Source organism: Kogia breviceps, chromosome 17, assembly GCF_026419965.1.
Source record: "Kogia breviceps isolate mKogBre1 chromosome 17, mKogBre1 haplotype 1, whole genome shotgun sequence".
NCBI classification, from domain to species: domain Eukaryota; kingdom Metazoa; phylum Chordata; class Mammalia; order Artiodactyla; family Physeteridae; genus Kogia; species Kogia breviceps.
The window spans coordinates 63,292,023-63,315,047 of NC_081326.1; the positions used below are offsets into that span (position 1 = coordinate 63,292,023).

The following is a 23,025-nucleotide window of genomic DNA, read 5'->3' on the forward strand; positions in this document are numbered from 1 at the left end:
CACAAAGTGAGCAGATCCTGTTGGAAAAACGGTACTGATAGACTTGCTTGAGGCAGGTTTGCCAACCCTCAATTTGTAAAAGATGTAGTATCTGTGAAGTGCAATAAAGCAAAGCGCACTAAACCAAGGTAAGCCCCTACTGCTGTCTGAAAGCAGGAACCTTGTCTGTCTAATGCCCCACTGCAGCCCCAGTAACCTAGCACAGTGCCTGCCACCAAATTAGATTCTTAATTATTTACTAATTTCAAGTTCAATTTTTCTCTCTGCACCAGCATTATTTGTTTGCCCCACTGATGTTTTTTGCATAATCAAGATATGCAAGATCTTTTTTGCATAATCAAGCCATGTCCCCAAATATTAAAATATTCTTGGAAAGAAGAAAAAATAAAAGAAGACATTATTTTAGCTTTAAGAACACATCACTAAAATGAATGGATTAGGGCTTGCAAGTACATCACTGAGAAGCGATGGTATTCACTGGATATCCAAAATAGTAACCTTTATCAATAAGCAATAAAAGGCTTAGATGAGTGCTATCAATTCACATTGAACTGCTGAAATTATTCTCGAAGTAAACATTCACTATTTTTATAATCTATAATTTGTCAATGGCTGGAACTCATAAAAACTAGCTTGGTAAATTGTTTGTTTATAACCTGGGGTGTGTTTGTCCAAGAAAATTATTCTTCTCAGTGTTGATAGGGCAAGCAAGGCAAAAACAAAAGTACTAAATATAAGGCCCGAATTTAGTACTCTACTAATGTATCAGGTCCCCATGACTCACACTGCTTCTGTACAAAAGAAAAAAATCACCTGTAGATTTCCAGAAAATTATTTCTGGGCAGCGTCCCTTCCCTTACCCTACCCTATCCTCTTGTGCTCCAGTGCTTTTGAATTTCGTTTTTGAAAATTTTTTGGTTCTTGCCTTCTCTTCCTTGCCACAGTGTTAAGCAATATAAACTGGAGAAGGTGGGCTTCCCTGGTGGCACAGTGGTTGAGAGTCCGCCTGCCGATGCAGGGGACACGGGTTCGTGCCCCGGTCCGGGAAGATCCCACGTGCCCCAGAGCGGCTGGGCCCGTGAGCCATGGCCGCTGAGCCTGCGCGTCCGGAGCCTGTGCTCCGCAATGGGAGAGACCACGACGGTGAGAGGCCCGCGTAGCACACACACACACACAAAATTAAATAAATAAATAAAATAAAATAAAATAAAATAAAATAAACTGGAGAAGGTTTCTGTAAATCCAGAAGAAGGTAAGAGGATGATTCAGTTGGGCTGCTTTATGGTTTCTCATCTGTATTCAACTTCAGTGAAGGAGTTGATGAAATTGTTGCCAAATATTCCAGTGGACCCCATGAACATTGCAGTAGTCTAAATCTCAGCCCAGAGAGCAGAATTGACTTCATAAATTGCAGTCAGAACTTCCAAGAAACATTAAAATGAACAGTATTTTCCAATAAATATTATGTACATGAATGGATGGTTGGAGCTGGATGTGAAGATGAAGATCATATAAGCCGAACCTTTTATGTCTCACAAGAGAAAACTGATATGTGGAGATTAAATAATGTTTCCAAGGTCACACAGTGATAGAGCCAAGGTTCCAACTGACTGCTCTTTCCAGCAGAGGACAGAAGAACCCCTTTCGATGTTCCTCTCACATTGGAGCCAAGGAACTGCTTTACGTTTCTCAATAAACATTTGAGTAAATGAGACTCCCTTACCTTCAAGTTCTAGCCTTGTTTTGATCCAGAAAATAAAGTATTTGTGTCTTTGAACTTAAGCTAAACACATATCATCATGACTCAAAACTGACTGTTGATGAATTTTGCTTATTGGTTCAGTGCAGAGGTTTCCCTGCCCATTCCCCTCCCCGCTTGGAGTCCATGGATAAAATTCAAGAAGTCCATAAATCTGAATGGGAAAAAATTACATCTTTATTGTCACAAACCTCTAACTGAAATTTAGCAGTATCTTCAATTATGGATAGAGGCAACAAACCACAGTATCATTAACATTGATCATACAGTAGTAATCATAGATGTTTTATATCATATTATCATTTTTGCAGATATCTCAAAATATTATTTATACTCAACATTATAGTAGTTATTGGACACAACATGGACCATGTTATTTAATACATTCTTGAAGAATCACATACATTACTATATCACAAATTTGTATTTATAACTTTTCAGGAGACATAATAATGGTTATATTATGTCATGTTACGGACATAACAAAGATGTCCATATCCTAATCCTCAGAATGTGAATATGTTACCCTACACGACAAAAGGAACTTTGCCAATGTGATTAAATTAAGGATCTTAACACGACTAGATTATACTGGGTTATCCAGGTGGGCCGCATCAAGTCAGAAAGGTCCTTAACAAGGAAAAAGGGAGAAAGGAGAATCAGAGTGAAGGAGCTGTGACCATGGAATCAGAGTGAAGCAATTGCTCACTGGATGTCATAAGTTAAAGAATGTGGGCAGCATCTAGAAGCTCAAAAGGCAAGGAAACAGATTCTCTCCGAGCGCCTCCAGAAGGTATGTAGGCCTGTCAATACCTTGATTTTAGTGTCACAAGACCAGTTCTGGATATCTGACCTCCAGACCTGTAAGATAATAAATTTGTGGGTTTTTTTGTTTTTTTAAATTTGTGTTGTTTTAAGCCATTAGGTTTGTCATAATTTTTTACAGCAAAAGGAAATCAATGCAACATTTTACTATCATTCATTATAACTGTCTTCCTTTGTAATTTTCTCTGCAGTTTATTTTTGCATTTAAAAGAAATTTAGTTCTGCCACTGTTGTGACCTTGAGCAAATTATTTCCCCTCTGTCTCCTCATCTATAACATGGGAATTTATTTTTTTATTATTTTTTATTTTTTTAAAATTCATTTTATTTACTTATTTATGGCTGTGTTGGGTCTTCGTTTCTGTGCGAGGGCTTTCTCTAGTTGTGGCAAGTGGGGTCCACTCTTCATCGCGGTGCGCGGGCCTCTCACTATCCTGGCCTCTCTTGTTGCGGAGCACAGGCTCCAGACGCGCAGGCTCAGTAAGTGTGGCTCGCGGGCCCAGTTGCTCCGCGGCATGTGGGATCTTCCCAGACCAGGGCTCGAACCCATGTCCCCTGCATTGGCAGGCGGATTCTCAACCACTGCGCCACCAGGGAAGCCCGATAACATGGGAATTTAAAAAGTCCACATCCCAGGGTTGTTGTGAGAATTAAATGTGACAATTTATGTAAAGATCATAGAGCACCAGGCTCACAGTAGGGACCCAACAAAACGTTCTTTCCATTGCCTGTCTCCCCAAACCCTAATGATTATGGATTTCTTAATCAATTTCAATACTCAGTTTATGACATTATGACATTTTCCAGACCTGAACAGTTCTGTTAAATCTTAATTGCAGCTACTGCTAAAAATATCTAAGACCGGTTGCTTACTCTGACTTTGACCTTGAAATATTTAAATACTGACAGTGTATTTAGAAGCCTAGTTCCAGTTTTGATTACTATTTTCTGAATAGCTCTGGATAAATAATTTATTGTTTCTATTTATAACTTTGCTCCCTTCCCTTTGAGTAAACATTGTACATAAGTTCAAATCTAATCTATAATTGAGATAGCAATTAAAACAGAATGAAATGATTAGGTATTTTTCCAGAAAGCATGTGCAAGAAACATTGTCTTAATGATTAAATTGTACTTAATGAACCCCATATTCTGAAGTAGTCCTTCATTGTCAATTAGGCACCTTTGAAATCATTACCCTTTGGTGTCTAATTCATATCAGGAAGGGTGACATATTAAGCAGCCAGGTTATCCAGGTTTCAAAGGTCCGTGCATTATAAGTCAATAAGTATTTATCAGATTCCTACTTTTCTATCAATTCCTTGAGGGAGGGATTTTGTATTTTCCATTCCTCCTATTTTTGGATAATTTGGACAAATCATCTAGAATGTATTAAATTCAATGACTTGTCTTCAAAAATTTTAAAGCAGGATAAGAAAACCCCAACTTGCAAACAGGTTATTTCACAAAGGTTTCTGTTTTCTTAACATAGTTTTCTATAGAAATACGTGTGTATGTTTCTTTAGAAATAACATATAAATAGAAATGATAATAGAAATATATTATTAATATACAATATAAACTCATGACTATTATAATTATGTGATATTTATAAGTAAATGTCATATTAAATGTATAAGATTATTTCCAAGCTAGCCCATAAACTCCAATTGGGCCCATAATAAATAAAGCTACCAGACTGCTACTTGATTTTCAACATCATTTCATATATTTTAATATATAACAAGATTCTTAGGGGTTATCACTAGGCCAGGTTTCCCTGCAACACAAACCTTTGATACACAGCCACTGTTTAAATCCCCAAGCAGGATGCTGAGACTGGATTGGGGGAGAAGAGGAGAGAGACAGAAGGCATAGGGAACGCCTATGATCAGCGCTCTGATGGCAGGAAAGGGCACTAAGAGACTTTAGTTTGCACTTATCTGGCTCCCGGGAAATAATATTCATAACAGCCTCTGCCAAAGTTAGTCTTTTTCATTTATAATTTGTTTTCATGCACATCAGGTGTGTATAACCTGGGGTCTGTGGGGTGTCTACTGGAAGAAGTAGAAGTGGAAGAAATTCTGGAGTCCAGAAGTGACTCCTCTGAAATTGTAGGCAGAGTCTAGATTATATGTACATTTTTCTGGAGAGGGCCATTCTCAAAGGGCTCTGTGACTCAAGAGCCCAAGAGCTCCGTCTCATCTGTCCCCCCGACCCCATAACCACTTGGTGAGGGGGATAGAGTAAGCATTTTTGTACCTCAGGACCCTCCCCCAATCAGAGGCCATGGGTAACAGGTGGCCCCTGGTCCCACAAAGTCCACCAACCAGCTGCCCAGGCAATCAGGAGTGAAAGTACATAGGAGAAGTGAGCAGGACAGCAGGAAATCTGGAAAACGGCAAGCCTATAGTTTTTATCTAAAGGACATAAAGAAATGCCTATAAAAGGCACAGTCACTCCCTCAAAGAGCTCATACCCTTGTTGGGGTATGGGGATGTAGAAGTTAGGATAAACACAAAAAACTATAAGTTGACTGGAGGTAAGTGCTATTATATGGATCTGGCCATATTTCACAGTCGTTATCTCAGTGTACATAGTAGGGGCTCCATACACATGTTGTTTGTATATCATGTTGATTGCAAAAACCCTGGGGATAAAAATAGAATACGTGATCAGTGTGTGGTACTGCTCACTGCATAGGTGGTTAAAGAGGATAGAATAACTGGGGAAAAGCCAGAGAGAGACAGCTTTGGCTGCATCAGAAAAGATGAGCAACACTTTTATGAAGCAAAGATGCAGCTGAGTGAATGTTTAGACAGATATTGGGGGCAATAGTGATATTCATGTGCTTAAAACTCGGGGAGAGGATAAATTGGGAAATGAGGATTGACATATACACACTACTATGTATAAAATACATAACTAATAAGTACCTACTGTATAGCACAGGAACTCTACTGATTACTCTATAATGACCTGTATGGGAATAGAATCTAAAAAAGAGTGGATAGGGACTTCCCTCGCGGTCCAGTGGTTAAGACTCTGCGCTTCCACTGCAGTCGGCATGGGTTCAACCCCTTGTCTGGGAACTAAGATCCCGCATGCCGCATGGCCAAAAATAAATTAATTAATTAAAAAGAGTGGATATATGTATATGTATAACTGCTTAACTCTGCTGTACATCAGAAACTAGCACAACATTGTAAATCAACTATCCTCCAATAAAAATTAATTTTAAAAAAACCGTAGATTACATCTTCATTTGTTTCTCTGTTAATCGGCTATGCAGCATAGTGCAATGGTTGAGAGCAAAAGCTATAGGACCAGACTAACAGGGTGCAAGATCACACGGGTCTCCTCCAGCTGTATGATCTCGGGTATGTCCTTTAACTTTCCTGAGCCTTCATTTCCTCGTCTATAAAAATGGAGAAAATGGCAGTACAATTTACCACTACCAGCTACCTTTACAGGGTTGCTCTAAGGATTAAATGAGTCAATAAATATAGAGTAATTAGAACAGTGCCTTTCAGAACATTATAAATTTATTTATTCCTGCTATTAATATTATCTTTCACTTCTGATCTGGCCAACTATCTACTTTACCTTTTTTAAAGCCTGAAAATTATTTTTAAAGTTACAGAAAATTTTCTAAACATATGACTATTTGCTTATTTATTTTCCTTAAAATCAAACAAGGCAATGTGCTTGGATGAAAATATAATAAATTTTTCTAGGATATATCCCCAAAATACTAATGCTTGACCCTATTTAATGATGTCTGATAAAATGAGTTTGGCATCAACAATATTTCAAAACAACTATAACATCCTTGGGTGAATTAAAACGGATTAAAAAATGTTTTTATTGAAGTATAGTTGATTTACAATGTTATGTTAATTTCAGGTTTACAGCAAAGTGATTCAGATATATATATATATATTCTTTGCCATTATAGATTATTACAAGATATTGAATATAGTTCCCTGTGCTATACAGTAGGTCCTTGTTTATCTATTTTATATATAGTAGTGTTTATCTGTTAATCACAAACTCCTAAGTTATCTCCACCCCCTTCCCCTTTGGTAACCATAGGTTTGTTTTTTATGTCTGTGAGTCTGTTTCTGTTTTGTAAATAAGTTTATTTGTATCATGTTTTTTACATTGCACATATAAGCCATATCATATGATATTTGTCTTTCTCTGTCTGACTTACTTCACTTAGTATCCTTAGCTCCAGGTCCATCCATGTTGCTGTAAATGGTGTTATTCATTCTTCTTTATGGCTGAGTAATATTCCATTGTATATATATATATCACATCTTCTTTACCTATTTATCTATTGATGGACACTTAGGTTGCTTCCATGTCTTGGCTATTAAATAGTGCTGCTATGAACACTGGGGTGCTTGTATCTTTTTGAATTAGAGTTTTTGTCTTTTCTGGATATATGCCCAGGTGTGGGATTGCTGGATCATACGGTTTTTAAAGGAACCTTCATACTGTTCCTCATAGTGGCTATACCAATTTACATTCCCACCGACGGTGTAGGAAGGTTCCCTTTTCTCCACACCCTCTCCAGCATTCATTATTTGTAGACTTTTTGATGATGGCCATTCTGACTGGTGTGAGGTGATGCATCATTGTAGTAAAACTGATTATTTATTTATTTGACTGCGTTGGGTCTTTGTTGCTGCACGCGGGGCTTTCTCTAGTTGCGGCGAGCGGGGGCTACTCTTCGTTGCGGTGCGCAGGCTTCTCATTGTGGTGGCTTCTTTTGTTGCAGAGCACAGGCTCTAGGCACATGGGCTTCAGTAGTTGTGGCACGTGGGCTCGGTAGTTGTGGTTCACGGGCTCTAGAGCGCAGGCTCAGTAGTTGTGGCGCACAGGCTTAGTTGCTCTGGGGCATGAGGGATCTTCCCAGACCAGGGCTTGAACCTGTGTCCCCTGAATTGGCAGGCAGATTCTTAACCACTGCGCCACCAGGGAAGTCCCTAAAACTGATTTTTAATAGAAATAATTGTCTGGGGACCTATATGGGTGGGCAATGACAGCATCATAGGATTATAAGTCCAGGCACATGCTCTACAGCCTGTTAGCCAAGAGAACAGGCTAGAACAGAGAATTTTCTTGTTTTAAACTTTTACTTTTTAAAGCTATGTTAAGGCAACCACCAAATGTATGGAAAATATTGCTAGCTGCTTAACTGCAATATTCTCTTTCTTTTCTGATTATTGAGTATGTGTGTAGTTGCATTGAGAATTTATATTAATTATAATTAATTTATATAATTATATGAATTTATATTATATGTAGACTTCTATAACCCTTACTTTATCCCAGAGGTCTAAAAATTTTTAATTAGGCACACATCTATCATTCAGATTGAAGACCCCAATATATGTATATTCACTTCTTTTTAAACTAGATATGCACATAGTATTGTACCACTGTATTACACACATTATAAACACACACAAAGATAGAACTTCACAAAGCATGAGTTAAAATATTTGTTAAAGACCTGCATTAGTTTCCTATTGCTGCTGTAACAAATACCACAAACTTCGTTGCTTACAACACAAATTTGATCTCTTATGGTTCTGGAAGTCAGAATCTAAGATTGAGATGATGATAGGGCTGAAGACTTCAAAGGAGAATCCATTTCCTTGCCTCTTCCAGCTTCTAGAAGCCACCTACATTCCAGCCCCTTCCTCACAGCATTCCAACCCCTTGCTTCTGTTTTCACATCTCCTACTATTCACTTTGAGCCACGTACCTCCCTCTTCTAAGGGCCCCTGTTATCACACTGGGCCCACCCAGCTAATCCAGGAAAATCTCCCCATCTCAAAATCCTTAATCACACCCACAAATTTCCATTTACTGTGTAAGGTAACATATTCACAACTTCTGGGGATTAGCACCTGGACATCTTTTTGAACCCATTATTCAGCCCACCACAGTCTAACGTTCCTGAAAATCTCCTGTGTTGCATGAACCTTGCTATAGAGATGGCCAATCTGGACACCCCAGAGGGCCAAGCCCAGGGAGCTTCACCAGAAAGTCCTCCTGGACCATCCTATTTCAGGCTAGCAAGTTCAACAGACTCTGAACACATATTGTTATTCATGTAATTTGTTAGTACTCAGGAAAACAAGCAGTAAACACATGAAAGGAGGATTGATTCTCTCTAGACCCTTTCCTGGTGTAACCACGTGAGAAAAGATGTACAAGTCTGAGAGGACTGGATCTTTGAGTGCAGGATGGCTCAGCTGAAATCCTGGAGGAACAAACCTGGGGGATCTGACCTTGATGGGGGTCAGTATCTTGCGTGGTTCCCATCACCTTCTGCATTAAATCCAAGGCCTTCTGCACGGCCCACAGGCCATTGAGGATCTGACCCTCGTCTCTCTGTCATCCTCTCCTTGAGCACCCCCTAGTGGTACTTTCGGTGCTAGCACGGCCAAAGTCCATTTAGCTGTCCTCTCAATCACACATGTTCCCTGCGCCCTAAAGACCTCCTGGCACAGAAACTTTGTGAACAGACTCCTCCTCGTTTAAGGAACTCACCCTACCTGGCTGCCTTAATGAAACATCCCCTCCGATTATGGGTTCTCCTCTCTACCCTCTTTGTAACATTAGCAATTCTGTATCTATTCTAGTGAGCATGGGCTACATAATTTGTGGAGCTCAGTGCAAAATGAAAAATGAGGACTCCCTTGATAAAAAATTATTAAGAATTTCAAGACAGCAAGAGAAGAGTGTTAAACCAAGCACAGGGCTATTTTAAGGCCCCGGCCATGTGCTATTATTGCACAGGCTGCACACCCATGAAGCTGGCCCTTGACCCTAGTGTGGGTCTTCTAAGGACACTGGGAAGAGAAACTCACCTGTAATCCACATGTTCCCCAGGCCTAGGTCAGGGACCCTTCCCATTGGAACACAAAAATGACAGTGGAGTAGATGCACAAATGAATGAATAAGCAATGTTGAAGATAGTTTCTATTTTATAGAAGATTGTATGTATAGGTTTCCTATTATATACATGAGTTTCCTAGGGCTCCCGTAACATGACTACAAAGTTGGTGGCTTAAAACAACGGAAATTTATTCTCTCATAGTTCTGGAGGCTAGAAGTCTGAAATCAAGGTGTCAGCGGGTCCCTGCTTCCTTTGAAGATTCCAAGGAAGGACCTGTTCTTGCCTCTTCCTAGCTTCTGGGGCTCCAGCAATCATTGGGGTTTCTTGGCTTGTAGCGGCTTCACTCCAGTCTCTGACTCCATCATCACGTGGCCTTCTTTCCTCTGTGTGAATCTTTGTGCATCCTCTTCTCTTCTTATAAGGACAGCAGGCATTGGATTTAGCACCCACCCTAATCCAGTATGACCTCATCTTAACTAATTACATCTGCTAAGACCCTGTTTCCAAATAAGGTTCCATCCTGAGATTCCAAATGGACGTGAGTGAGAGGCAGCACACTATTCTACCCACTACATTTATTATAGAACATTCTTCAGAATGTGGCAAGAATATTATTTGCTGACAGATATTTAACAGTTCATATGAATTGTAACTTAATTGTATTTGCCTTGGGAACCTTAAAGGATACATAAAGCCATACAAGTTGCAGAGAGGCATGTATAACAAATATACATTAAGTATAACCTGGAGAACTAAAAAAAAAATTTGGATGCGGTCACGTAAGCAATATAAATTATAGTTGGAGCATCTTAGAAATGTGAAAGGCAACAAAAAGTGTTGGGGAAAGGAATAGGAAAACACCAATTTTTTCATAAAGAAACTAAGGTGAAATCCAGGAACTACTACGTTTTCTGCCAGGTATGTGTTTGTAAATTGCTGGAACCTAACTGGCTGGAGTTCCTAGGCGGTTCCCCTCCTCCCTAGAGAGACCAGGGTAAAATCTAGGTGTTCAGAATGCCTTTGGGGCTCAGCAGTTTACATAAACTGTTTTTTGGGGTTAGGAACAATGTATCACTTTGCATGTGTTAAGTAGATAAGGATCTGAGAGAGGCCCTTTGGGGGTTTCATTAAAATAAACTGTTGACATTTAGCAGTTCCTGGCTGAACCATTGTTTCATTCATTGTTTAAACTACTATAGAAGCCTGGAGGGTTTAAGGATTTTTTTCACCTTTATTGAGGTATGAAATAGCAATGAATAAAATTGTAATATATTTATAGTGTACAACATGATGATTTGATATATGTCTACATTGTGAAAGGATTCCCACAAACAAATTAATTAAAACATCCATCACCTCATATACCTTTTTTTTTTTTTTGGCGCCATCACATAAGATCTACTCTTAGCTAATTTCAAGTATACAATACTCTTAATTATGTCAGCATGCCATACATTAGGTCCTCAGAACTTATTCATCTTATAACTGAAAGTTTATATGCCTTGACCAACATCTCCCCCTTCCCCCTGCCTCCCAGCCTCTGACAACCATTATTCTATTCTCTGTTTCTATGAGTTCTCCTTCTTTGTTTGTTTGTTTAGATTCCACCTATAATTAAAATCATATAGTATTTGTCTTTCTCTGTCTGGCTTATTCCCCTTAGCATAATGCCCTCCAGCTTCATTCATGTTGTCAAAAGAGCAGGTTTTCTTTCTTTTTAATGGCTGAATAATATTCCAGTGTGTGTGTGTGTGTGTGTGTGTGTGTGTGTGTGTGTGTGTGTGTGTGTGTGTGTGTATCACATTTTCTTTATCCATTCATCCATCAATGGACAGTTAGGTTGTCTCCATATCTTGGGTATTGTGAATAATGCTGCAGTGAACATGGGGGTGCAGATATCTCTTCCAAATAGTAATTTCATTTCCTTTCAGTATATACCCAGAAGTGGGATTGCTGGATCATATGGTAATTATATTTTTAATTTCTTGAGGAAACTCCACACTGTTTTCCATAGAGGTTGTACCAGTTTACATTCCCACCAACAGTGTCCAAGTTTTCCCTTTTCTCCACACCTTTGCCAGGATTTGTTGTCTCTTGTCTTTTTTTTTTTTTTTTTTTTTAATTTACTTTTGGCTGCATTGGGTCTTCGTTGGGTTGTGCGGGCTTCTCATTGCAGTGGCTTCTCTTGTTGTGGAGCACAGGCTCTAGGTACACGGGCTTCAGTAGTTGTGGCACACAAGCTTCAGTAGTTGTGGCTCTCGGGCTCTAGAGCACAGGCTCAGTTGTAGCACACGGGCTTAGTTGCTCCCTGGCATGTGGGATCTTCCCAGACTAGGGCTCAAACCCATGTCCCCTGCATTGGCAGGCGGATTCTTAACCACTGTGCCACCTGGGAAGCCCATCTCTTGTCTTTCTGATAATAGGCATCCTACCAGGTGTGAGGTGATATCTCATTGTGTTTTTTTTTTTTTTTTTTTTTTTTTTTTTTTTTTTTAACGGCTGTTAGTATTTGCCTTATGTATTGAGGTGCTCCTATGTTGGGTGCATAAATATTTACAATTTTTATACCTTCTTCATGGATCGATCCCTTGATCATTATGTAGTGTCCTTCTTTGTCTCTTGTAATAGTCTTTATTTTAAAGTCCATTTTGTCTGATATGAGAATTGCTACTCCAGCTTTCTTCTGATTTCCGTTTGCATGGAATATCTTTTTCCATCCCCTCACTTTCAGTCTGTATGTGTCCCTAGGTCTGAAGTGGGTCTCTTGTAGACAGCATATATACGGGTCTTGTTTTTGTATCCATTCAACCAGTCTGTGTCTTTTGGTGGGAGCACTTAATCCATTTACATTTAAGGTAATTATCGATATGTATGTTCCTATTACCATTTACTTAATTGTTTTGGGTTTGTTCTTGTAGGTCTTTTCCTTCTCTTGTGTTTCTTGCCTAGAGAAGTTCCTTTAGCATTTGTTGTAAAGCTGGTTTGGTGGTGCTGAACTCTCTCAGCTTTTGCTTGTCTGTAAAGATTTTAATTTCTCCATCAAATCTGAATGAGATCCTTGCTGGGTAGAGTCATCTTGGTTGTAGGTTTTTCTCCTTCATCACTTTAAATATGTCCTGCCACTCCCTTCTGGCTTACAGAGTTTCTGCTGAAAGATCAGCTGTTAACCTTATGGGGAATTCCCTTGTGTGTTATTTGTTGTTTTTCCCTTGCTGCTTTTAATATGTTTTCTTTGTATTTAATTTTTGATAGTTTGATTAATATGTGTCTTGGCGTGTTTCTCCTTGGATTTATTCTGTATGGGACTCTCTGTGCTTCCTGGACTTGATTAACTATTTCCTTTCCCATATTAGGGAAGTTTTCAACTATAATCTCTTCAAATATTTTCTCAGTCCCTTTCTTTTTCTTTTCTTCTTCTGGGACCTCTATAATTCAAATGCTGGTGCGTTTAATGTTGTCGCAGAGGTCTCTGAGACTGTCCTCAGTTCTTTTCATTCTTTTTTCTTTATTCTGCTCTGCAGTAGTTATTTCCACTATTTTATCTTCTAGGTCACTTATCCATTCTTCTGCCTCAGTTATTCTGCTATTGATCCCATCTAGAGTATTTTTAATTCCATTTATTGTGTTGTTCATCGTTGCTTGCTTCCTCTTTAGTTCTTCTAGGTTGTTGTTAAATGTTTCTTGCATTTTCTCTATTCTATTTCCAAGATTTTGGATCATCTTTACTATCATTATTCTGAATTCTTTTTCAGGTAGACTGCCTATTTCCTCTTCATTTGTTAGGTCTGGTGGGTTTTTACCTTGCTCCTTCATCTGCTGTATGTTTCTCTGTCTTTTCATTTTGCTTATCTGCTGTGTTTGGGGTCTCCTTTTTGCAGGCTGTAGGTTCGTAGTTCCCATTGTTTTTGGTGTCTGTCCCCAGTGGCTAAGGTTGGTTCAGTGGATTGTGTAGGTTTCCTGGTTGAGGGGACTAGTGCCTATGTTCTGGTGGATGAGGCTGTATCTTGTCTTTCTGGTGGGCACGATCCTATCTGGTGTTGTGTTTTGGGGTGTCTGTAGCCTTTTTATGATTTTAGGCAGCCTCTCTGCTAATGGATGGGGCTGTGTTCCTGTCTTGCTATTTGTTTGGCATAGGGTGTCCTGCACTGTAGCTTGCTGGTCGTTGAGTGGAGCTGGGTCTTGATGTTGAGATGGAGATCTCTGGGAGATTTTCACCGTTTGATATTAAGTGGAGCTGGGAGGTCTCTTGTGGATCAGTGTCCTGAAGTTGGTTCTCCCACCTCAGAGGCACAGCCCTGACGCCTGGCTGGAGCACCAAGAGCCTTTAATCCACACGGCTCAGAATAAAAGGGAGAAAAAATAGAAAGAAAGAAAGAAAGAAAGAAAGAGGATAAAATAAAGTAGGATAAAATAAAATAAAGTTATTAAAATAAAAATAAAACATAATTATTAAGAAGAAAAAATTTAAAAAGTAAAAAAACAAGAACAAAGAAATGGGATGGTCAGAACCCTAGGACAAATGGTGAAAGCAAAGCTATACAGACAGAGTCTCACACAGAAGCACATACATACACACTCACAAAAAGAGAAAAAGGGGAAAAAAATAATATATCTTGCTTCCGAAGTCCACCTCCTCAATTTGGGATGATTCGCTGTCTATTGAGGTATTTAGAGATGCAGGGGACATCAGGTTGATTGTGGAGATTTAATCCACTGCTCCTGAGGCTGCTGGGAGAGTTTCCCTTTCTCTTTGTTCTCACAGCTCCAGGGTTCAGCTTTGGATTTGGACCCGCCTCTGCCTGTAGGTCACCTGAGGGTGTCTGTTCTTCGCTCAGACAGGACGGGGTTAAAGGAGCAGCTGATTCGGGGGCTCTGGCTCAGGCCAGGGGGAGGGCGGGGTAGGGATGTGGGGTGAGCCTGGGGCGGCAGAGGCTAGCGTGATGTTGCAGCAGCCTGAGGCGCACCACGCATTCTCCCGGGGAAGTTGTCCCTGGATCCCGGGACCCTGGCAGTGGCGGGCTGCACAGGCTCCGGGAGGGGAGGTGTGGAGAGTGACCTGTGCTCGCACACAGGCTTCTTGGTGGCAGCAGCAGCGGCCTTAGCGTCTCATGCCCATCTCTGGGGTATGCGCTGATAGCCGCGGCTCACGCCCGTCTCTGGAGCTCCTTTAAGCGGCGCGCTTCTCATTGTGGTTTTGATTTGCATTTCTCTGATGATTTGTGATCTTGAGTACCTCTTCATAAACCTATTGACAATTTGAGTGTCTTCTTCAGTTCCTTTACAATTTTTTAATTGGGATATTTGGCTTTTTGTTTTGTTTTACTGTTGAGTTGTAAGAGTTTCTTATATTTTTTAGATATTAACCCCTTATCAGATATATGGTTTGTAAATACTTTCTCTCATTCCATAGACAGCCTTTTCATTTTGATTTTGTTGATGGTTTCCTTTGGTGTGTGCAGAAGACTTTTAGTTTCATTACTGAACTCAGGTTCAGCTGCTCATCGCTCAAGAATCTAACACTGTGGAACTTCCCCAGTGGTCCAATGGTTAGGACTCTATGCTTTCACCACTGAGGGCCTGGGTTCAATCCCTGGTTGGGGAACTAGGATCCCACAAGCCATATGGCGTGGCAAAAATAAATAAACCAATCAATCAATCAATACATTAATAAATCTAACACTGACAGACAAGTGTTGGGTAAAAGGAAAGACAGCTTTATTGAGGAAGCTGGCAATCCTAGGGAGAAGGTGGACTCATGTCCCAAAAAACTAATACTCCCAAATCCCCAGGTTTTGTTCAGAGATTATATAGGGAAAAGAGGAAAGGGCTATGTGCTAGGAAGGGGGTAATCTTCTATTTTCATAGACGATTATTTCCATCACATGGTTCTAAGTAGCTGTCATGTCTCGATTGTGATTGGAATGTTATCTGAGCCATAAATCTTTGGTTAGCTAGTCCTTCTGATTTTAACTGGTTTGGAGTCTACATGCTTGTGGTCAGCATACAGTTAACTTCTTCTACTGGGGGGTTTCAATATCTGCAAAACAGCTCAACGTATATGGGTCAGAATAGTATCTATAGTCCTTGAGGAGAAACTAAAGGTTCTTGACTCTGTTTAATAGCTAAACTATTATTATTTTGTCTTGCTTGACTGCTTTCCTTTGTTTGTGTATTTTCTCATTTTTCTGATTAAATTTATTCTTTGGCTAAAGGTTTTTGTATAGACAAGAGGCAGGCAGAGGACATGGGGGTGGGAGCAGTCTGTTCCAGGAAGGCCCCATAGGGTCCTGCTCAGTTACAGTTTGATGTAATCTCACTGGTTTAATTTTGCTTTTGTTACCTATGCTTTTAAAGTCATATCCGAAGAAATCATTACCAAGAACCAATGTCAAGGAGTTTTCTCCTAGGAATTTTATGGTTTCAGGTCTTACATTTAAGTCTTAATCCATTTTGAGGGTTTTTTGTTTGTTTGTTTTGGGTTTTTTCTGGGTTTTTTTTTGTGTGTGTGTGGTATGCTGGCCTCTCACTGCTGTGGCCTTTCCCGCTGCGGAGCACAGGCTCCGGACGCGCAGGCGCAGCGGCCATGGCTCATGGGCCCAGCTGCTCCACAGCATGTGGGATCCTCCCAGACCGGGGCACGAACCCGTGTCCCCTGCATCGGCAGGCGGACTCTCAACCACTGCGCCACCAGGGAAGCCCAAGTTTAGTTTTGTATATGGTGTAAGGTAAGGGTCCAATTTTATTCATTTGCATGTGGATATTCCGTTTTCCCAACACCATTTATTGAAGAGAGTATCTTTTTCCCATTGTGTATTCTTGACATCTTTGTTGAAAATTAGTTGACCATATATGTGTGGATGTAAGGTTTTCTTAATGCATTCCGTGTAAAAGAAGGAGAGTGTTGCTTAAATAATAAGAGGAATCATGTTTAATGCTCATTTGATAGTAAACCAGGGGACCTGTAGACCTTTCCCTGCCCTGCAGGTGCTGGGCTAGGTTCCTTAGTTGCTTCTTGGCTCTGGCTGCCTTTATGTATGAAGTAGAGTTGGAAAGCCTTTCCATTAGAAGTTCTGAGCTACCAAGTAGAGTGCTTCTGTGGGCAACCACACTGAACTAGGCTGCCCCTTGCCACCTCTTCCACTGATTTCCTCAGGCTGGCCCAGGAAACCAGCACCATCAAAACACCTGAATGTTCTCCTCCAGGTGCATGTACCAGACACTGTAGCCCCTCAATCACCCAACCCTGCAACTTGTGGATTTATTTGTATGGAGCTTTGATGCTCCAGCATTGCCAATGCCCCTTATTGTATGGAGTGCACTCTTCTGGTCAAGAGACCCGTTAGGAAGTATTCTAAGATAAATCTCTGGTGCTTTCAGGTTGTGTCCTTGGATTCCTTCTGAGTGCCCCCTTTCATGGCTGAGTCTCTCAACAGGCCACCCTATCCCAATATACATCAGTTAGCAGAACAGAGCAAGAGATTCCTGTCCAGGGCTGGATTTAGGACAATGGGAAGTTAGCAGGAGTAAACATCATTTATTTAATTATTCATTCATTTATGGGTTCCTTTACTTGTGTATTCGTTCATTCAAGAAGCATGTATTACATATTTACTATGTACTGATCACTATGTTAAGCACTGGGAAATACAGTGATGAACGGGACAGGCAAACTCTCTGACTTGGTAGAAAGAAATGAAAATACACAATATAAAAGTAATGAACAAATGAAGAAGATAACAGGTTATGAGAATGCACTCAGGAAATTAGCATGATGTTGAGAAAATGCAACTTGGAAAAGACACTTTAATGAAGATGGGCAAGTAAGGCTGCTCTGAGTGAGGAAGTAATGTTTGAGCTGAGACTCAAGGATGAGAAGGAGGGAACCATGTGCAGATCTGAGGAAGAGCATCCCCAAGAGAAAAAGCTGATATAAGTGCTGACAGACAGCAGAGGCTGGGCAGCAGTCAGATCATGCTGGGCTTCGTGGAGCATGTAAGTTAGATTTTATCCTAAAAGCAATGAGAAGACATGGGAGGGTTTTAAGTTGGGGGAGAGACATGATTAGACATGTTTTAAAATGAGAGCCATGGTGGCTGCATAGAGAATGAATTCTGGGTACAAATGGGGACTCCAGTTTAAGGCCAGAGGAATCTGGGCAGGAGGTGCTGGGGATGGCGAGTTGAGGACACAAGATAGGTACGTTTTGGACCTAGATCAAATAGAACCTGCTGAAGGACCGTTGTAAGGATGGGGAAAGGGAAGATGCACGGACAGCTCCTACAGCTTGTTCTTGAAAAGCTGGGCAGGTGGCACTGCCATTTCCTGGGATGGAGCCCCCTGGGGGCAGGGTGGGGGGCTGCCCCAGGGATCTCCCCGTGGCACCCTGTGAACTGATCAGGTGCAGACTGGGAATGCCTCTCGGCAGATGTGCTCGCCTCCCCTCGTTGATATTAAACACCTGTGGCCATCTCGGCATTGTCCTCTCCTGTAAATCTCCCAACAGCTCTGTGAAGTGGGTTCTAGTATACCTAATTCGCGAGTCAAGAAACAGAATAAGAAAGTAAGCAACACCAACAAGGTACTAGCGTGGATATCATCCTTTTTCTGTCTTTTTTCTTTTTTTTCCCATGGAGAGTAATGTATTTATTTATGAGCTTATTGAAAACACATCTCTGAACATCTCCCATGACTCAGCATTGTTCTGGGGCAATGATGAGGAAGCAATTACAGCCAGAAATTTTAATTATTCACTATATAACAGACACTGTGTTGAGGGCTTCCTATACATAATCTTCTTGAACTCTCCAACAACTCTGTAAGAAGTGCAATTATTGTCACCCCTGTGAAGAAGAAACTGAAGCACAGAGAGCTTAAGTGACTTGCCTCAGGTAACAGAGTAGAAAGTGGTGGAGCCAGGAATGGACCAATCCCCACAAGAAGCTCCTTAAAAACCTAAATCCATGTCTGTCTTGTTTACCCCTCTGTATTCCCATCGTTTCACACAGCATCTGGTATCATGTAGCTAGCTGCTCAGGGGTGACTGTATGAATTTGCTTTTTATACGTGCTCCACCAGATAATTCTGATGGCATGTGTGTGTCAGGGGGCTGTGGGATCACTTTCAGAGAAATCACTCTGGTGACTGGAATTTAAAAGATGGTTTGGAGCCAGAGAATGCCTGGACAAGAAAAAGCATTTGAAGCAATCCAGCTCTGCATTATTAATTTTCTTGTGAGGAAACTGGGGTCCAGAGAATCTAGCTATACATTATTAATTTGCTGATGCAGACGTTGAGGCCCAGATCACTTAAGTGACGTGTCCAGAGTAACACAGTTATTAACTAGCAGAGCTGGTACATCCACAGGCGCAGCTCTGTCTTTCCTGACACTAGACTTGTCCTAGAGTCCACAGCGAGAGCCCACAGCCCTGCCCTGACAGCACCATCCGTGGCCGCAGCCCCTCAAGAGTTGCTTAGGCTGCGTTCAAACCCACACGAGTCGTGCCATCTTGCACAAGTTACCAAGTCTCTCCAGGCCTCAGTTTCCTCAATAGAGAAGGTATAAAGCTCAACTTACAGAGCTGTCATGCAGACTATGTGAAATAATATGTAAGGTTTTCATAAGAAGTCCTAACAAGAACACTCAGAATAAACTTATGCATTTGGCTATATTTTGAAGTATTCATTTACTTGGTTTTGTTTTTCCTCGTCCCTTTTTTCTTTGTCTCCATTTATGTTTATGAAGCTCACTGCTCGCCATCTTGGAAAGGATGTAACAGGAGAGAGGAGAAATAGCCTGTCCGTCTTCCTGAAATTTTTCCCCCAAAGCCCAATTCCCCAGGATCAGGGAGGAACCCCAGATGCAGACTAAAAGTCTTGGCAGTGTCGATGGAAATAACCAATATACAGTCTATAATAGGAATAGAAGAGAGTTTTATTCGCGCTAAATTGAATAGCCCGAGAGCCAGCCTCTCAAATAGCCCTGAGGAACTGTTCCAACGAAGCATGATTTTCAGCACAGTTTTATGTCTTGTCAGAACAAAGAACATCAAACATGATAGGGGTACATTCCTTCAAGGTTTCAAAAAGGTCAGATCAGCATGTACACAGCGAGTCCCTGTGGCGTTGGCACCTGGGAAGGGAGGCTTATCATTGAAGGACTAACACATCCCAGGAAGGGAGGCATGTAATCTTTATCTTTAAAATCAACATTCTGTGCTTCTGGCCAATGCACCCTTTTCTTCATTGGTCGAAGAAGATGTATGATGTATGTTTGATAAGCCACAAAACAGGCTGTTCTAGTTAGCATGTTAAAGTTCAATTTAAATAATGTGGAAGCCAGAATGACTTCCTCTTACCTCAGTATGTGAAAATTTCTTCCATCAGCAGGAAGCCTGGGGGCAAAATTTAAAAAGGGAAATTCTGCAAAATTTTCGGATTGGGGAAATGAGAGAGGAGAAAGGTGCTATAGGTCCTGGGTGAAGAGGGAAACAGGCCCCACATTCCAGAATGGTCCCTGGGTTTGTCTGGGCAAACGACAAGACAGGGAGGCTCCCCCAAAGTCCCCTGACCCATCCAAGTGCGGTGGGAGCCCCAGGAGGCCAGGCAGATGCAGACAATCGTAGTCGCAGCTGAAACCTCGTTACCCAATACTTTGGCATCATCATAATTTTGAAATCATGTCAAAGTTCCAGGTGTCAGGAGAGTCTCCAAAACTATGGCCTAATCCTCAGTGGGAAGATCACCGGGAATGAGTTTAATTTTCTATCAGTTAGGAGGAAGGGAACCTTGAGGTCAGAAATTAAGTTGAATTACAGAAAATAAAGCAGCCCCTACTTGTTCTAAATGTAGTGGGTAAGTGTCCAGGGCCATTCATGGCCAAGAGAGGAGTTTTTATGGGAAAAGTGTGTTTTGGCCCTGTCCTGTTTAATTTTCTGTCTTGAGCTGCACTGATGTAGTTGGCATAGGGAAGTGTAATGCTGGATTTTTCTTTTCTTATTTTGATTTACACAAGAAATGTTACATTTTGGAAAATTCTCAGTCAGCAACCACTTGGTTTAAAAAAGGATCCAATCACACTGTCAGAGAGATTACCTATTAGGCTTACTTAAGACAAATGGGTTGAGTGACAGGTGATTCTTTTGGAAACTCAAAGGAGGGCTAAGGTGAGCCCTAACCGTCGGGTATGTGTCTTTGCTGCTGCTGCTACTGGCTGTGCTGCCACCGTCTGATAGCCAGGCTGCCCTTTTATTCCTTCCCTTCTTATGACTAAGGGCAGTGTTCTTGTCCTAGAGCCAGTTTCTATCTTGTGGGATATTTCTTTATTTTCTTTTGCTCTATTCTACCAAAATGAGATCTAAACCAATAAAGTTGAATACTCCTGAGGTTGGAGGGTGAATGTAGAACGACTGAGACAGGGAGGCTGGAACATGAGCCTGCAGCTTTGTGCTTTTATGCTTTGCTCTCCCATTCAGGCAGGTTTTGTTTGTTTGTTTGTTTCTTGGCTGCACTGTGTGGCTTGTGGGATCCTAGTTCCCCTACCAGGTACTGAACCTGGGCCACAGCAGTGAAAGCACCGAGTCCTAACCACTGGACAGCCAGGAACCCCCCCATTCAGGCAGTTTAATGAGTACTGTGTGTTTTTAAATTGGAAGAGTGTGTCGCAGTGAGTTGACCTTGTGTTGAATGTGATCTTTCACTAGGTACCATACTCTTTTTAAAATTTTATTGAAGTATAGTTGATTTACAATGTTGTGTTTAATTTCTGCTATACAGCAAAGTGACTCAGTTATCTTTTTCATATTCTTTTCCATTATGGTTCATCATTGGATATTTAATATAGTTCCCTGTGCTATACAGTAGGACCTTGTTGTTTATCTGTCCTGTATATAGCAGCTTGCATCTGTTAATCCCAAACTCCCAGCCCTTCCCTCCCCCACGCCACGCCTTTGGCAACCACAATTCTGTTCTTTATATCTGTAAGTCTGTTTTTGTTTCGTAGATATGTTCATTTGTGTTGTATTTTAGATTCCACATATAAGTGATATCATATGGTATTTGTCTTTCTCTTTCTGACTTACTTTGCTTCATATGATAATCTCTAGGTCCATCCATGTAGTTGCAAATGGCATTATTTCGTTCTTTTTAATGGCTGAATAGTATTCCACTGTGTGTATGTATGTGTGTGTGTGTGTGTGTGTGTGTATATATATATATATATATATATATATATATATATATAACCACATCTTCTTTATCCAGTCACCTGTTGATGGACATTTAGGTTGTTTCCATGTCTTGGCTATTGTATATAGTGCTGCTACGAAATAGGGATGCCTGTATCTTTTCCAATTACAGTTTTGTCTGGGCTAGATACACTACTCTTAAAATTTTTTTAATGTATGGTGTATTTATGATTATATGTGCTGCATTATTGAGTATATTCCTAGCAGGAGAGAAATTCCATTTTAACCAGACATTGTCAGAACCAAATCCTACATTTAAAATTGTACCTATCTGAAGATTAAAAGAATTTTCTGTACTCTAGTTACTGATCTCTTACTTTTGAAGCCTGGTTTCTCCTCCATGGCCCATATCCTTCCAGTGCCCAGCACCAGAGAACACATTCACGTCCTCATGGGACAGCTGGCCTGCACTGTGTCAAGATGCCCGTGAGTCAGGAGCCAAACATAGGAATGTTCCTGGAAACTACTCCCAAACTTGAATGGCCAGCTGGAACTTAACCACACACAGAAGTGACTGCAAGCACATAAATGTATCCCACTAACCCAAAACTACATGTATTCTCAACTTAACCTACTTGGTTCCCAGAATGCCTACAGCCACTCCAGGGTCACCCTACAAGAAGGGAAGTGGGCCAGAGGGGAAGGTGGCATGGAGTGACACAGTGATCTTAACCATTTGTGATGAAGACATCTTACTTTCACAAATTTTACAAAAACACATGACCTTGTGAAACAGTGAAGGGCCCCATGCAGGGCCTTGGGAAGGGGCCTGTGCAAGTGAGGGGACCTGAAGCTTTAGCTTCATTACTGTCGCAGTAAATCTGCTTCTGAGGATGGGAAAGAAACTCACTAGCTGCTGCCGTGCCGAGCCTTGTATACTCACGCCTTAACTCAGCTGTTGAGGCGGCTACACATGTAGTCGCCTGAAAGCAGAACGACCTGACTCTGAAAAAGTCATTTCTCAACGAATAGTTATCTACTGTGCACCTCCTCACCCAGGCACTGTGCTGAGGGTCAGGACAGAGAGAAAACATGGACCCCTGATCCTGTCCAGCCAGGTAGATCTCTGTATTCAGTGGCATGTGCCACGTGTGAGAAATGAACAGAGCTTTAAGGGCACCCTAGCAGAGGCATGAGTTCCTCCAGACGTGAGGGTGTGGTAGAGGGGGGGAGGGAGGGAGCATGGTTGGGAAGGTAGGAGGGGTGATGCCTGAGCTGAGTTTCAAGGTGAGGAGGGTGTAGGGAGAGATGAGGGATAGGAATGCCCTTCAGCATTCTCCC

The 23,025-nt window shown here is 41.2% G+C and overlaps 1 protein-coding gene across 3 annotated transcripts in view; it reads left to right on the top strand.

Moving 5' to 3' along the window:
• TRMT12 (tRNA methyltransferase 12 homolog) overlaps window positions 1-23,025 on the top strand; it is an 83,799-nt gene that overhangs the window by 17,392 nt on the left and 43,382 nt on the right. The gene's annotated exons all lie outside the window — the stretch shown is intronic.